Source organism: Pogonomyrmex barbatus, unplaced genomic scaffold (genome assembly GCF_055798465.1).
Source record: "Pogonomyrmex barbatus isolate J1 unplaced genomic scaffold, ASM5579846v1 scaffold4, whole genome shotgun sequence".
NCBI classification, from domain to species: Eukaryota; Metazoa; Arthropoda; class Insecta; order Hymenoptera; family Formicidae; genus Pogonomyrmex; species Pogonomyrmex barbatus.
The window spans coordinates 4,492,856-4,509,293 of record NW_028297138.1 but is presented as its reverse complement, the minus strand read 5'-3'; the positions used below and the strand labels follow the sequence as shown (position 1 = coordinate 4,509,293).

At 39.8% G+C, this 16,438-nt stretch overlaps 1 long non-coding RNA gene and 1 pseudogene across 2 annotated transcripts in view; one reads left to right on the top strand and one right to left on the bottom strand.

The window, feature by feature from the left end:
- LOC112552537 (uncharacterized) overlaps positions 1–11,348 on the bottom strand; it is a 30,798-nt gene extending 19,450 nt beyond the window's left edge. Inside the window, exon 1 of one of the 2 annotated variants that reach the window (XR_016140126.1) lies at positions 2,749–11,348. This is a non-coding gene — a long non-coding RNA (uncharacterized LOC112552537). The remainder of the gene's footprint in view (positions 1–2,748) is intronic. The other variant, XR_003096665.2, reaches the window with a different exon arrangement.
- Positions 11,349–12,335: 987 nt separating this feature from the next.
- On the top strand, positions 12,336–16,055 carry LOC148935713 (uncharacterized; annotated as a pseudogene).
- Positions 16,056–16,438: the final 383 nt, after the last annotated feature.

Here is a 16,438-nt window from a genome sequence, read left to right as displayed (position 1 = left end):
TCTCTTTTGCCAGAAATAGGATCATATGCAATCCCCAATTGTGGGCGAGAACGAGCGTGACGAAAGGATTAAATTAAGAGTGAATAAATCAATTTAATGTTAAACTAAACATTTAATCAATTAATGTAAAAATAACAAACAATACGAGATTACAATACAAAAATATTTAAGAATAAAAGAGGAAATGATACGCAGAATGATCAAAACGGTACATAATGGTAAACAATCCTAATTCCATCGAATGATTGCATGTGTGTGGAAGAAAAAATGTATGTAAGTATAATTCGCGGATGTTATAAGTGCGGAGGTCATAACAATCGGGCATAGCAATTTGGGATAAAACTCTACGTTAAAATATTTAGGGTCATGCCCGATTTTAAGATAAATAAATGTGTTACGTCCAACCCGAGGTAAATATATTTTTATGTATATTTTTTCTTAATGGATGGGGCTTGGAAGGACGCTCCAAATACCCTCTCGCAGATGGCCGCGCTGAGGCGTCCCTACGAGTCGGACACACCGTGCAGAGCCACGAGTGCGAATCAACGTCTTGAAAAAGACGCTATGACTTCGACTGCGTGACGTGCGTCCGTCGGTCCGTAATTTAGGCAAGAGAATTTAATCTCTTTTGCCAGGGATAGGACCATGCGCGAATCTTGGGATGACGAGGAATGAAAGAGGGAGTGAATAACCAATCGATAAATAGTTTAAATTTTACATATAATTAACAATTTTAAGACGATACAAAGTTAATTACGTATCGAGATCGTATACAAGATCGCACATTAGTTACCATCGTATCATATGTTTTTTTTTGTTGGAATATATTTATTGACGATATATAAAAATATAAAACAGGAAGGATGTTACGTACAGAAATTCGTGTGGTCTAGAAATCGACGGGTGTATTGTTTGGTTTATCTGTGTATAATTCTATTAATCTATTAGTTTATTTTAAAATGTATGTTGTTGACTGTGTGTGTTTTGAGAGGAGGTCGGGTTTTCGCTAGTGGGATCTATGAGAGGAGGGGAAGGAGTCCGTAGTTCGCAGAAATCGCCCAAGGATTTCAGGGAATCTGAGTATGCCTGGAGGTGGCGCTCTGGGAAGAGTACACTGAAATCTGGGGGTGGTTCAGATTCAGTTTGGTCTTCAGGTCTGATCGGGGAATAGGATGGAGGAGAAATGGGTGAATAATAATTGGGTCTCCTGCTGGAACAACTCGTGGTTTCTTGATGTAAAACCTCGGATGTCCCAGGCAAAGGATAGCTTCCCGTCTGGCGAGCTCGCTTGTTCCGACGGTAACGGAGCCTCTTCAGGGCTCGCCTCCGTCTTTGAGCGTCGGAGAGTGTGGATGATCCAGCTTTCACTAAAAAGGAATGGATTTGGAATATGAAGGAAATGTCATTAGTCGCGAACCTTAAGGCTATCTCTGAAATATTTCAGGAAACCGAGAGATCCGAGAGGAGAGAAATGAAAAAAGGGAAAAAGAAAATCGTAAGAGAGGAGAGAAAAGCCAAAAGAATAGATTTCCCGAGCTAATCGACAGCCATGAACCTGCTGAGTGCTCCGCAACGCATAGGGAGCCCGAGAGGTTCGACGGCTGAAGCCAACAGGGAAGAAGCAGGTTTTTGCCAAACTATTCGGCAGCCATGAACCTGCTGAGTGCTCCGCAACGCATAGGGAGCCCGAGAGGTTCGACGGCTGAAGCCAACAGGGAAGAAGCAGGTTTTTGCCAAACTATTCGGCAGCCATGAACCTGCTGAGTGCTCCGCAACGCATAGGGAGCCCGAGAGGTTCGACGGCTGAAGCAAGGAAAGAAAGAGAAAAGAAAAAGAAAAAGGGAGTAGACGTGTAAGGAGAACGGCAGAGGATAGAAAGGATGAATGAGGAAGTATAAGGAGAAGAGACCCGAAAATTATTACTAAGAGAATTTTTTATGTATAATTAAACTTACTTTTATTCTGTAGAGTTGAGATCTGCGAGATGAAGCGGTAATAGTGTCGTCAGAAAACTTGATCGCTTATTCTTGTTGGTTGTTCAACTGACACTGACTAAATTATTGATAACTTGAATTATCGACAAACTAGTAAAACGAAATGTTCCGACCGTGTAACGAAATGGGACGTTGCAGAGTGAGTGCGTTCCGTGCCTTTAAGGGCATTATATATATATGATTTCGTTGAGGAAAACACGTATTGTTTTTCCGTGATTAGGATAATAGGGATTATCCGTCTAGCCAAATTCTTAGTAATCGACTCTCGGAAGGGATTAGCGGCGTAACCGTCGCGACCGTAACACAACATGTGTCATTCATTTATCTGTTTAACTAAATTCTAATAACTGATATCCGAAAGAGGAGAGTCGCGCAGTCATCAAGATGTAACGTCGGTATACTTCAGCGATTAGGATAATAGGGATTATCCGTCTAGCCAAATTCTTAGTAATCGACTCTCGGAAGGGATTAGCGGCGTAGCCGTCGCGACCGTAACACAACATGTGTCATTCATTTATCTACTTAATTAAATTCTAATAACAGATACCCGAAAGAGAAGAATCGTGCAGTCGTCACGACGTAACAAATGAAAATAATGGAATAATTTAATAAAACATTTATGTAAGTGTAAAAATGTTTAAACTTTAAGCACGGTAGGTTCAGAAAGGTAAGTGAAGAGATATGGCGGAAATGGGAAAGGGTTGATATTTAAATTGTGATGGGTAAATAATAGATAATAATCCATGCGACTTACTACTGCGAAGAATATCATTGCAGGTGACCACTCCAAAAAAGGTGTCAGGGTCGAGATGTAGGCAGCGGTCAGTGCTCGGCAGGGTGCTCCTGGGTTTCTACGGCCGATGATGAGGAGTCAGGCACAACGCGGAATAAAAAATTGAACACTCCCGGTTATAATAAAGATTTGACATAAATTAAAAGTAATATTTTGGAAGAAGTTTTGAATTTGTTCTAATTTAACCGGCCCGTTCTAATTTAATATTAAGAGTAAAGAAATTAAATCTTTCCACGCTTATTTAATGAAAGCAAGAATCAAAGCAAGAGTGCGCACGAGAATGCGGACGAAAATGTGCGCGAATGTACAAGAATGTGCACTTCCTTTGGGGAAGATCGTAATAAATAGTTATCGCGGGGGTGGGCCTTCGGTCCTGAAATTAAAAAAGTCTCACTGGTCTCTGACGAATAGAGATTAGCGATTCATTAGGGATGTGGGGACTTAGCCTATCATAGATCTGAATTTTGAAAAAAATGAGTCTAAAGGAGAGGATTTCAGGAATGATAATAAGGTAGTGCAAGTGTCTGTATAGTATCTTAACATTTCTAACTAAACAAGTGGTCGGAAGGTATAAACAAACTGTCGTCACGAAGATGGCTATTCGGATGCGTAGCGTGGAAAAAAAAACAAATGTCTACTTTGGCAGTTTATGGGGCTTTCCGTCGTCGCTAGTGCACTAAGTGTTTCTTTACGTTTAGGCATAGTTTGCATATGGCTGCCAATTGTTATTTTAGTTCGGTTACAGTTCGGTCGGATTTTATAGTTTATTAGTTTGAAAAGTGAAGCCTCAACAGCCTGAGGTTCACGTATTCGGCAGACTGGCGGAGCTTGAGCTCTTAAGAAATTATCTTAGTAACGTAAGTTTGTAACGGAGCGCATCCCTCCGCTTCGTTCCTCCTCCGATTTTCCCCCGACCGACCATCCGTCACCGACCATCAGGGACCGCCGAACAATAGGCAGAGTACGGTGGTCGCAAGAGGCATTTATGACTCCTTTTTTAATCATTACAATATGCGAACTCCGAAGCGTCGCAGAATACCACGAAAATATGTCTGTTTTCGTGATATTTCCTCGCACCGCGCCACGCGTCGCGCCACCAAGCGCTAGCGCACCCCGCGCCGCACCACGCACCGTACCACCGAGCGTAAATGCGTCCCGCGCCGCACCGACGCCGCGCCACGCAAGCGAGCGAGCATCCCGCACCGTGCCACGACCGCGTTTACAAGCGCGTGACCACCCCCGCGCCGTTACCTTCCCACCGAATTCCTTCCCTACTCTTAAACATCCCCCGCTCCTATTCCTTATAATCCCCAAAAAACCAATTATACCCGATCCTTTTTTCCGCTCCTGGGGAGAAGGATGCTAACCCCGAGATCGACCAATCCGACCGATCCGACCGAAAATACCGAGATCGATCTCGGGTATAAAAAGGCATCGCTCTCCACAGGAAAGCACTCCTCGTTGACTCCTGTTCCTCGCTCGTTTTCCGAGAGCACGTCTCAAGGAAGCGAGCATCCGAAATCGGTAGAAAGCATGAGTTTTGTTGGGGCCCTCCCCAACGCGCCAAGTTCGCTTGGCCTGGCCGAAAGCCGTATCTCCGAATCTCTCATGGCAAGTCGAGAGCTGCTGGGGTGTCCCCAGCGTGTCGAGTTCGCTCGATCCGACTCCGCCGTTTCCTCTCCGAGCACCGGGGTACGCCCTGGTCGGCCGAGTACATTCGGCACCGACGCCTCTTTCTCCGCACACAACTGGGGCCCTCCCCGGCTGGCCGAGTTCACTCGGCACTCACTGAGACAGACGAAGGGTACACCCCCCGTCAGCCGAGCCCTCTCGGCAGGGAACAGGCCCACCCGTTCTCCGATCTAAACGATCCAACGACCTCGCAAATATCTCACCCTCGCGACAACGCCCGCAACACGCGTGCACGTTTTAAATCACCGCTGATTTAAAGATCCGCGACGAACACGTGCGACACCGCTGCCGCCGCGCGCGCCACCGCACAGCGACCAGTATCACGCCGACCGCCCGAGCGATACCTCATTTGTATCAAAACAATATACGCACGCCGATCGCCGTCTCGCCCGTCCACGGCCACGACCATTCGCGAAGATCGGTGCATTCCATCGCACCCCCCACTGTTATTCCTTTATTTGAATAAATCATTGTCATTTCTTATAATTATCGCCTAACAACTTGATAACCAAATTTCTGTCTCCAACGTCTTCGCTTCCTCCTTCTGGTAACGACTGACTGCTCTCCGCGCGGGAAAGCGAGATCATTTTAAGTTTATTATTTAAAGTGACTTTTACAATGCATCGGAGCTCGCGCATTCGCTCTGTAAAAGAAAAGAATTGTGGAGTCCACTGAACATTTCTAACACCTTTCTTTTCTAGTCTTTTTTCCTTTTCTCTTCTCTTTCTTCCTCTTTATCCTTTCTTCATCCTTTCCATCTTTTTCTGTTTTGATTTCTCCATCTCTTTCTTCTACTATTCACTCTCTTCTTTCTCTTCTATTCTCTTTTTTCTTCTTTCTCCTTCCAAATCTTCTTTTTTGCATTCTGACCTATATTATAAATTTAATTAATATATGTGTGTAATTTTAATTTATGTTACAATAAATGTAGAATATTATTATAATCACATAGCCATATTACTCGTAAGATATATAAAATCGGAAAAAAGTTTTAATGAAAAAAGATTGGCAATCAATCGCAAAGTTTACGATCTTGCTCGTGTATTAAAATGATGCGGTTAAAGTAGATATTTTTATAAATAAATAAACATTGACAATTTTATTTTCTGAATATATCATATATTAATACGAGAATAGTCTGAAAAGTTTTGAGCCTTAATATGATGTTACTCGTCAAAACCATTCTAGTACTACAATAGTATATGCTTTGAAAGATTTTTGTGAAAATTTCAGCCATTTTGGACGCTCAGTTGTTGTCTGACAATTTGTGTCAGTCGATGTCAGTGTTTTTATAAAAATGGAAAAAATTGAATATCGTACCGTGATTAAATTCTTACATTTAAAAGGCAATACGCCTGCGCAAATTAAAATCGAGTTGGACGCTGTTTCGGTGGCTCGAGCCATGCTTAATGCAATCTCTCCTGTCGTGCTCCAGGAAGATTATTTGTATATTTGCTAATGGCGTTGGAGGGTGTCGCCGTTGCAGTCCGAGCTGCATCCATCAAGAGAATAGGACTATCATCTCTCTGGAGTACCGGTCGTATTCCGGGGATTCGAAAGAATACATGTATATTTTGTATATTGTAACATATGTGTATATATATATATATATATATATATATATATATGTGTGTGTGTGTGTGTGTGTGTGTGTGTGTGTGTGTGTGTGTGTGTGTGTGTGTGTGTGTGTGTGTGTGTGTGTGTGTGTATCATTGTATTGTTGACGTGTTATTCTAAATCCGTTATTTGCGATAAATATCATCACATGCCTTGGTAGTCGAAGGAATAAGATGCCTGCCCGGTAAGCAGGAGATCCAGGTTCGATTCCTGGCTGAGGTGTATTTTTTCGCAAAATAATTACGAGTTTTCACGACTGGTTCGTAGTCGAGCCCCGCCGTGACGCACACTCTCCCTTCTTATTTGGGGACTCTGCCCCATCATTTGCCACCGTAAAAAGATGGGCAGCTGAATTTAAACGTGGTCGTACCAGCTTGGCTGATGATGAGCGTTCGGGACGGCCAAAAACTGCGACCACCGCTGATAACATCGAAAATGTTCACCAAATGGTACTGGACGACCGTCGAATCAAGGTTAGAGAGATAGCAGAGGCTACGGGCATATCGAAAGAACGTGTTTGTCATATATTGACTGAAGAATTGGATATGCGCAAGCTATCCGCGCATTGGGTGCCGCGCTTGCTCACTTTGGACCAAAAACGAATTCGAATGAACATTTCCAAGGCCCTGTTGGAGCGATTCAAGCGAAACGAGTCAGATTTTTTGCGTCGATTCATAACTGTAGATGAAACTTGGATCCACCACTCCAGAGACAAAAGAACAGTCAAAACAGTGGACTACAAAGGGTGAACCTGCTCCGAAAAAGATAAAGACGGTTCCATCAGGTGGGAAGGTAATGGCGACTGTTTTTTGGGATAGTCACGGAATTGTGTGTATCGACTATCTTGAAAAAGGTAAAACAATAACGGGAGCGTATTACGCATCATTACTTAAGCTGAAGGCAGAAATTGCAAAAAAACGGCCGCATTTGAAGAAGAAGAAAGTGCTATTCCATCAATACAACGCACCTGCTCACACTTCGACGGTCGCCATGGCCAAAATTCACCAACTGCACTTCGAATTGGTTGACCACCCACCGTATTCACCAGATCTGGCCCCCAGACTTTTTCCTGTTTCCTAAGCTTAAAGTTTCGCTTGGAGGACAGAGATTTTCATCGAACGAGGAGATCATCGCATACATAAACGTCTATTTTGCGGAGCAAGACGCCAACTACTATTTGGAGGGGTTAAAGAGGTTAGAGTATCGATGGGAAAAGTGTATCGACTTAAAAGAAGATTATGTTGAAAAATAAAATTATATTTGATCGAAAAAATACTTGTTTCTATGTTAGGCTCAAAACTTTTCAGACTACCCTTGTATGATACGATCAGAGAAATATTAATTAATAATTCATCAATCAAATTATATAAAAACTTATTGTTCAAAAAGAAAAGTAAATATATTTCTACTTACATGTTTATACAGGTTTCTCTCTGCTTATACTCTATTTTCGCTTCTCTACACGATCAGAAACAAAATGCGCGGATCGCGCTTGGCGCGCGTAGCCACGAATAGACGGAGCGTCTATGTGCGTAAGTGAAGGAGGGAAGTGTGTTAGTGTGCTCTGACTTGAATTCACATCACTTGACTGTTGATTGTTTTTATTATTGCTAATTTATTATTGCCAGCGAGTCGTACGCGAAAGGCCGAGCCGAGAACACAAACGCTTTTCCTCCTCCACTTACGCACACTCTGTCTCTGTCGATGAGATAGTCACACGGATAGACATAGCGTTTCTGTGTGCATAAAATGTAGAGAGAGAAAACTGTTTGTGTGTTTAGGCTCGAAATCACAGATATTTACTGATATTTATCACTGATATTTACTTATTATTTCGACAGCATGAGTTAAAACATGAGCAATGAGTTAAAAATGAGTAAAAGTAATTGAGGATTTTAAATATAGTCATGCAATAATAATATTACATATGATAAATACGTTTTAATTAAATTTGTTACGTTGTTACGTTTTCAATTTGCTGACGAGTCGAATCGAATATAAAAGAAATAGTGAGAGAGAAATAGCATGAAATAAAAAGAAACAGAACTAGGATCGAATCGAGTCGAATCAACAAATTGAAAACGCTATTGGCCTTTATCAGTTATATAGGGATAGAATTACAATTCAATTTGTATATTCACATATTCAATTATATTTATATTTGCATTTGTTACGTCCAGCCCAAGGAAATTAAGAAATTAAGAAATTAGTACGTGGGCTAGGAAGGACGGAACAGCTGCTCTCTTGAAGGTCAAGTATTAAACGTGAATCCTCGAGTACTGGCAAAACGCACTGTCTCGGCACTGAGTTAGCGATAAGGAAACACTATGACACCGTGGCCCAGATGTGTATTCGTCGGTCGTTTTTAGGTCAAGAAATTTAATTCTTTTAACAGACTTCATGCTATCGATGAGATGGGGAAAGTCAACGAGGGTTTAAAAGAAAAGAGCAAATTTAGAGTTTATATTAATTTTTTAATGAATCTAAAAATATACATAAGAATCAGAAGATCTAAAGAGAGATGGTATGTGTGTAATGGCGTGTGTATGTGATATCGCGGTGTTTATAATGGTTCGGAGGGCATCGAATAGAATTATGACAAGGGGCGTGTGAATGTTAGAATTGAAATTTTTAAACGGTGATCCTACTCAGTCATACAATAATAATTCTTTAATCAATTCTTTAATTCTTTAACCTAATGATAATAATGTTTCATCCTAAGATTAATAATAAGTACAAATATAGATGGAAATTAGCATCGCTGAATTAAGGAGAGAAGAAGGCCTAGTTTTCCTCCGGGAGAGAGATTTCTAAATCGCGTGATTGGCAGAATTTTTCTTTCAATTCGGGAGGAAAGGGGTGGTCTTCGTGAAGCCAAGGACCTAGAGACAGGACTTTGAAATTGATAGGAGAGTGTGATGGAGAGCGAAGTACGAGGGAGTTGCTCGGCTCTAAAATTAACCTTTCCAGCAGGTCGGAAAGTAAGTTCGAGGAAGAATTGTGCGAAAAGATCAGAGGGAGATTTTGGAAGAGCAATGATGATTATCAGGTTGAGTAATAAAAGTAATTCGGTTTGTTCTGTTGAAATTCGGTTAGATTGCCTATTTAAAATTTGATTTATCTGTCTGTGAGTATTCTTGGCCAGTCTTCGGCTCCGGCGATGGCGAATGTGTTTAATGGCGCGCTTAGTTGGCTTAGAACCCGATACTTTTGATCGATTCACTACAAAGGAATAAGAAAAAGAATGAGTAAAGAAATCAATTAAAGAGAGGTTAAACGAAGAGTGAGAAGGAAAGAAAGAAAGAAAGATGTAGCGATTTACCAGAGAACCATAAAGCCCTCTCGGCAGGTCCACCCGTTCTCCGATCTAAACGATCCAACGACCTCGCAAATATCCTCACCCTCGCGACAACGCCCGCAACACGCGTGCACGTTTTAAATCACTGCTGATTTAAAGGTCCGCGACGAACACGTGCGACACCGCCGCCGCTGCGCGCGCCCCGCGTCACCGAACTTCGCGCCGCGACCAGTATCGCGCCGACCGCCAGAGCGATACTTCATTTGTATCCAAACACTATCCGCGCGCCGATCGCCGTCTCGCCCGTCCACGGCCACAACCATTGACGCGAAGATTCGGTGCGAAGATTCCATCGCACTACTGTTATTGGAATCATTGTTAAATCATTATTATTTCTTAACATTATCGCTTAACAACTTGATAACCAACTTTCTGTCTCCAACGTCCTCGCTTCCCCTCCTGGTAACCGACTGACCGTTCTCCGCGCGGGAAAGCGAGACCGTTTTAAGTAAATAAATAAAATAATTTTTTTATTAAATTGTTACGTAAAGAATGAAAATAATATTTATTTTGTTAACTTTTATTATATTTCAAACAATATAGTACGTGAAATCGTCAAAGATCAAGTACTAGGCCGCACCGACCTGAGGAACGCGCGCTGGCCCTGATCGCTACGTACATACATGCGCTCATTCGTCACTTTTAATCTGATCTACTGTAAAAACTACTCATTGTACGCAATTTTGCTAAAAGAAAAAGTTGTTTTCTTTAGCATAGAGAATTACGTAATGTACTTCAAATGCGGGAGTTTTGGGACACCCTCTATATACGTGTATATATAAAACGTTCTCGGCTCCTCGCGGCTCCTGGATCAGCGTGTTTCGCGGGATCGATCGAGTGTGATCAGGATTATTCGGAGAGAAATAAAATATCGAAAAACTATTTCGTTATATACAAGTATTTATATTTAAAGCTATTCTGATGTATGTATAGTTTTATTGACTGGGTTTTTTTTGTATGTACAATATTGACAATGTATCTTTCTCGGTATCTAGTCTTATGTTTTGCGAAAAGCGTAGCGGATTCCGGGAATCGTTACAATAGATTTCGCTTCGCGATTTGTTCCGCGAATGCGGCGCGTTCACGGTGATAAACGCGGCGCGGGCGCGACGGGGTCTCGGAGCGCGTGTTATGGTTGATCAGCTGTTTGTACGTCTATTTTTCTATTTTCGTCAGGCTGAGATTAGGATGCTCGATTTGTGCTGTGGTTTGAGATGCAGGAAGCTTCTTGACCGTCAGCGGATAATGGTGTGCACAAGAGCTTGCTTTTAGAATCCAGGTTGAGAAGCTCCTCAATCTGTGAAAGAACTTGTGCGCTTTGGATGAGAAGAGCGACCGGTCAGAAGCTCCTAGACGCGATAGGAAGCATCCTAGATCGCTTGTGTTGGATTGGAATGGAAATGTCGAAAGCAGTACTGGATGCTTTACTGTCTCGCCGGTGATAGGTCCTGATCATCCATTGGAGTCGCTTACCCGAGTCGGCCGTCAGTCGGGAGTAGTTGGGTACAGGTCGGCCGAGCTTGGGTCGGGGGCGATTCCGGGGATGATCTCACCGAAGGTTCGAGATAATTCATCGAATGCACTTGGTGATTCCGCGAAGATACTCGGTAGCGCGGTCAGTAGCGGGGCCGGCGGCAGTGGCCTAACTGGCGCATCTATTGTTTGTTCACGCGCTGTGTACGTGAAGCCGTGCGATTTTAGTTTGGCTACGTCTGATATTCGACGTGACTTTACCCGACGGTGGGATCGCAGGAGGATCGCCGTATCGGTACCCCGACGGTTGATCGGTCGGGGGCTAAGAATATTGTTTAAATAATGGGGATGAGTCGGATGTCGTTACATATGGATATATATATATATATATATATATATATATATATATATCCATATATATATATATATATATATATATATATATATACAGGTATTCCAAAACTGACGCATTTCCTTTTAAGAACAGATTCTTTGGAACGTTCTAAGACGAAAATTCTAATACGAAAATATCGAGGCTATAGTTTTTAAATTATTGGCGATTAAAATTCACTAATCACGCTGATATTTCGCGCACTCAGACATGGTGATATGACAAGTGGTAAAGATTCCATCACGAGAGTCCTCTTACAACATCGAGATATTACAGAAATGTACAATGACATTCTTATTAAGAAATTATTTCTGTTTCGGAATTTATTTGTATATTACACAATTAATCGCAACATAATATCGTGAAATATTTGTTCAATAACGACATATTGTATAATACATACCATGTGATAGCTGTCAAAAAAAATTCATTACAATATTTATTTATTTATTTTATATAGTAGTAATGTTAAAATGGTGCAACTAGTTCAGATATAAAAAATTATTACAGTTTATTGCTTATAAACTTATGTATATTTATTAAAATAATTATTAATAAAAATATAAGTCGATAATTTGATATAACATTAAAGTCAAATATTTGACATATTAATAATATTATCACAAAAAGTTTACACAGTTTTTAATTTAATTTTGACATATGAGGTAAATAAATATAGTTGTGAATTTTTTTTGACAGTTATCACATGTCGTTACAATATGTCGTTATTGACCAAATATTTCACGATGTCATGTTGCGATATTAATTGTGTAATATACAAATAAGTTTCGAAACAGAAATAATTTCTTAATAAGAATGTCATTGTATATATTTCTGTGATATTCTCTGTTGTAAGAGGACCCTCGTGGTGAAATCTTTACCACTTGTCATATCACCATGTCTGAGCGCGCGAAATATCAACTCTGTGATTAATGAACTCTAATCGCCAATAATTTAAAAACTATTATACTTTCGACATTTCGTATTAGAATTTTTGTCTTAAAATGCTCCAAAGAATTTGCTCTTAAAAGGAAATGCATCAGTTTTGAGACACCCTATATATATATGAGTCAGTTAAGTGCTTGGATACTTTTATCCATAATAAAATACGCATAGTTAGCATTCAAACTGATTAGCGCTCAGGCGATTTTTTAAACATTAATGAGGTATTTTCCTATGTCATGTGACCGCTACCCTGAATGTCGGTCTCACGATCGGCGACCAAGCACGCGTCTGCATTTCTCGGCTCGCCGAAAAATCGGCACGATACAGCGGCACTCTTTTCGGTCCGCTAGTTAAGGGGTTTTATCTACTTGCAAACTTTCAAAAAAATCGATTTTTGGATTTTTGCATATTCTTAAATTATAGAGTCTCAAGAATAACGAATTCAAATTTTATGTTGATCCGATTAAAATTGACGAAGTTATACGTTTAAAGATGAGTTTAAAGACTATACTGTATGAAGCAGGTATTGCGCGGTAGATGTTTCAGGCACAAAAGCAGTCCCTTTTTACGATTTTTTATTCAAACGTTTTATGCAAGTGAATTTTAAATTTACTTTTGGTTATAAAGAATCAAAATACAGTGTCTGTGCATGCTCAGCATACAGAAGATGTTTGCTTTCTCATATAGTCTAACTTACATGTCCAAGTAAATATCGAAGCACTATCGGAGCATTTATTTTCGTATTGTAATTACGTTTCGTACAATCATGAATAGTCATAGCAAAGGTTTTAGAAATTTGAGACAGTTACACAATTTTCGAAAATTAAGACTAAATAAAAGAAAAGCTGTGAATCCGAAGTTAATTGAGAGTAATTCTACTACTTTCAGTGCATCCGCGAAAAAAATTAAATGATGTAACTGTCACCGACGATCGTTCAATTGAATATAGATTTGTGAATTTTGTAACTGTTTTTACGACGATTTCAACATTTGTCAAGTGTAAAGTGTGTCAAGACAACATTAAGTTTGAAACTGTCAATTCGCGAGGGCTTGGATTCAAAATTGTTTTAACATGTGATTCTTGTATGCCTTAATACATTCCTTCGTGCTCATCGATAATACATATGAAATCAACAGACGTTTCATTTTTGTAATGAGAGTATTGAGCTTAGATTTGAGAAGTGCTCAGAAGTTCTGTGGTTTCATGGACATGCCAGCGTTTCTTTGTCAAAATACATTCGACATAATTGTAAGAAACATATACTAATGCATAAAAGAACTTTGTGAAAAACTTTTGAAATGCCGCAAAAGAAGAAATAGAAAAGATATGTCAGAAAAGAGATGTGGAACATATGACAAACTTATCTGTTTCTGGAGACGGAACATGGAAAAAACGAGGCTTCAGTTCATTATATGGCGTTTCTTCTATTATTGGATTCTATAGTGACAAAGTATTAAATATTGTTGTGAAGAGTTCATATTGCAAAATGTGCGATGTGTTTGGAATATAAAAAGAAATATGTGGAGTATGAAGAGTGGAGTAAAACTTACGAATCTGAATGTACAACAAATCATGTAGCGTCACCTGGCAAAATGGAAGTAGATGCCATCGTAGAAATGTTTCAACGATCAGAACAAAAATATGGCGTAAGGTACATAAATTACATCGGAGATCAAAAACACGGCGATTCAAAAACTTATTCTGCAATTGTAAAATCAAATCCTTACGAAAATAAATCTATTAATAAGAAAGAATGCATTGGTTATATGCAGAAGCGCATGGAAAGTCGACTTCGAGAGTGTATAAAGAAAAACAAAGAACTTGGTGGCAAGAGGAAATTGACAGGCAAAATAATAGATAAATTAATAGTTTATTATGGCTTGGCAATTCGACAAAATTGTGACTCTGTCGAGAATATGCAGAGAGATATATGGGCAACGTATCACTACCGATCAAGTGACGAACAGCAATATCACGACAAATGCCCGATCAGATTTACGTCGTGGTGTGCATAGCAACGCGCTAACGCGGACGGCACGCTTGACTCCTTCAAACACAATTACAAGCCATTAACCGATGATGTTTTAAAGCTACAACTATAAAACCGATATATGAAGATTTCAGCAAACCTGAGTTATTAGAAAAAGGATTTACGCAAGCAGGCGGATTTACGCAAAATAATAATGAGAGCTTGAATCAATTAATTTGGAAAATCAATTCAAAAGTAATTCCAAATGGTAGTGTTATGGTGCAAATAGCTGCTTCTCTTCTGCGATGTTTAATGAGGGTAATATTGTACTATTAAAGATGCTTCATGCAATGGGAGTTATTATACATGCGGTCCAAATGCATATCAATATGTTACACGGGAAGACGATGTCTGCATCGCTATCTCGGAGAAACGCGCGCGGATGAGCACTTGGGGGCCCAGAATACTTCAAAGACAACAACAAATTCATATTTTAGAAGCTGCTATTGATAAAGAAGAGATATCATATGACTCTGAATCGACGACTCCATGTAAGTTAAAAGATTTTCATTTTATTTACATGTAAACTTTTATTTATATGTAACTTGAAACTTTAAAGCATAACATGAAACTTAAAACTTTACATATAAACATAATTTAAACTTTAAGCGTCTTTTTCGAAATTAGGTTTTTCAAATCGGCCAAGATATCTCGAGAACCGTTCAATCGATTTAGTTCAAATTTGACACAATTATAATCTATAATAAAATTTAGTTCTTGATCGTGGCTTTTTTTTCTCCAATGTATACTTTTTTTTATAATTAAAAAACTACGGCTATTTCAGCAAAAATTTGATACTTCATTTTCCAAGAGCAGCCATTTTTTTCTGGTTAATTTGTTTAAAAAATCAAACGATCAAGGACTGAATTATACAATACACTATAACAGAATGTTTAAATTTTTTATTTTAGATGGAAAATGTCGACGTCAAGTTGGTTACCGCAAAACACTACATACCAAACAGGTTTCCGGATGATTGATAAAATCAGCGCGAATAATATTTTTAGTATCTTTTTATGCACAAATATAGCTTAAAGTGTATACTATTAAATAAAGAAAAAGCAAAAATAAACAGATATTTTATAGTTTATACTTATTTTACAGTTTATATTTACGAAAAAATTCCCAAAAAGCGTTTTTTTTAAGGCTTGCAGGTATAACTCCTTAATACTCAAAGCCGTTGGATGCCAAACACGCGATACATGTCACAATATTGTAATCGTACACGAATCAGAGCGTTACGCGGCGATAGAACGCACGGTTGCTCAGTGATAATTAGGTGAGGATGTGATTCGACGGTCAAAGCGCTTATTTAGGAAGAAAGAAACCAATAAATAATTAACACCAGGTTGATTATCGAATAACAATTTTATTCGCGTTATTTCCAATACAGGTTTCGGCGAGTTCGCAACACAAATTTTATCCCGTCAATCACGCGATACACGGCTGACCCGAAGGTCGCGCGAAGTATACAAAGATGATCGGCAGTATTGAGAAATTTCCAGCAACGTTTGCGGCAACCTGACTACGATTTTCTCGCCAGAAATTTATTATACCGAACTCTGGAATGGTTTTATTTTTAGCGGGGTTGACGGTATAAAATACTAAACATGCAAGTAATTCTATGCAGCGGAAGTAAAGCGGCAATAAACGCTCAGCAATCCAAACCGCGCAACAGCGACACGCGACTGCAAATACATAGTAATTTAGGTCCGCGGTCAGAAGCAAAAGCGCGACAAGACAGCAAACAATCATAACATTACAAGAGCAAAATATTCCGGTAATACGTTAAGACTAAGCACCACGCTATACGTGTGATTATAATGAACAATCACTAATTGGCTTTCAACCGCGGCGACGCATTGCTTCGCATAGCAAATTAATGCTCGCGAAAGCGACAAGGAAAGATACACCACACAATAATATTCGAAACGGCAAAAGGACTTTTAACAAAGGTGACTTATCGTGGCCGCTGGATGAGGGAGGACGAGACTCTATCCGGTCTTCCTTCTGAGACGGATAATTGCCACGACCGTCGTAGGCATTGGCACCTATGTCGTTACACTCTAAGTCTCACTCACGTAATTCGCGATATCGGTATACCGCAATGCTCGCACAATTTATTCGTCGCTCGCGATACGATGA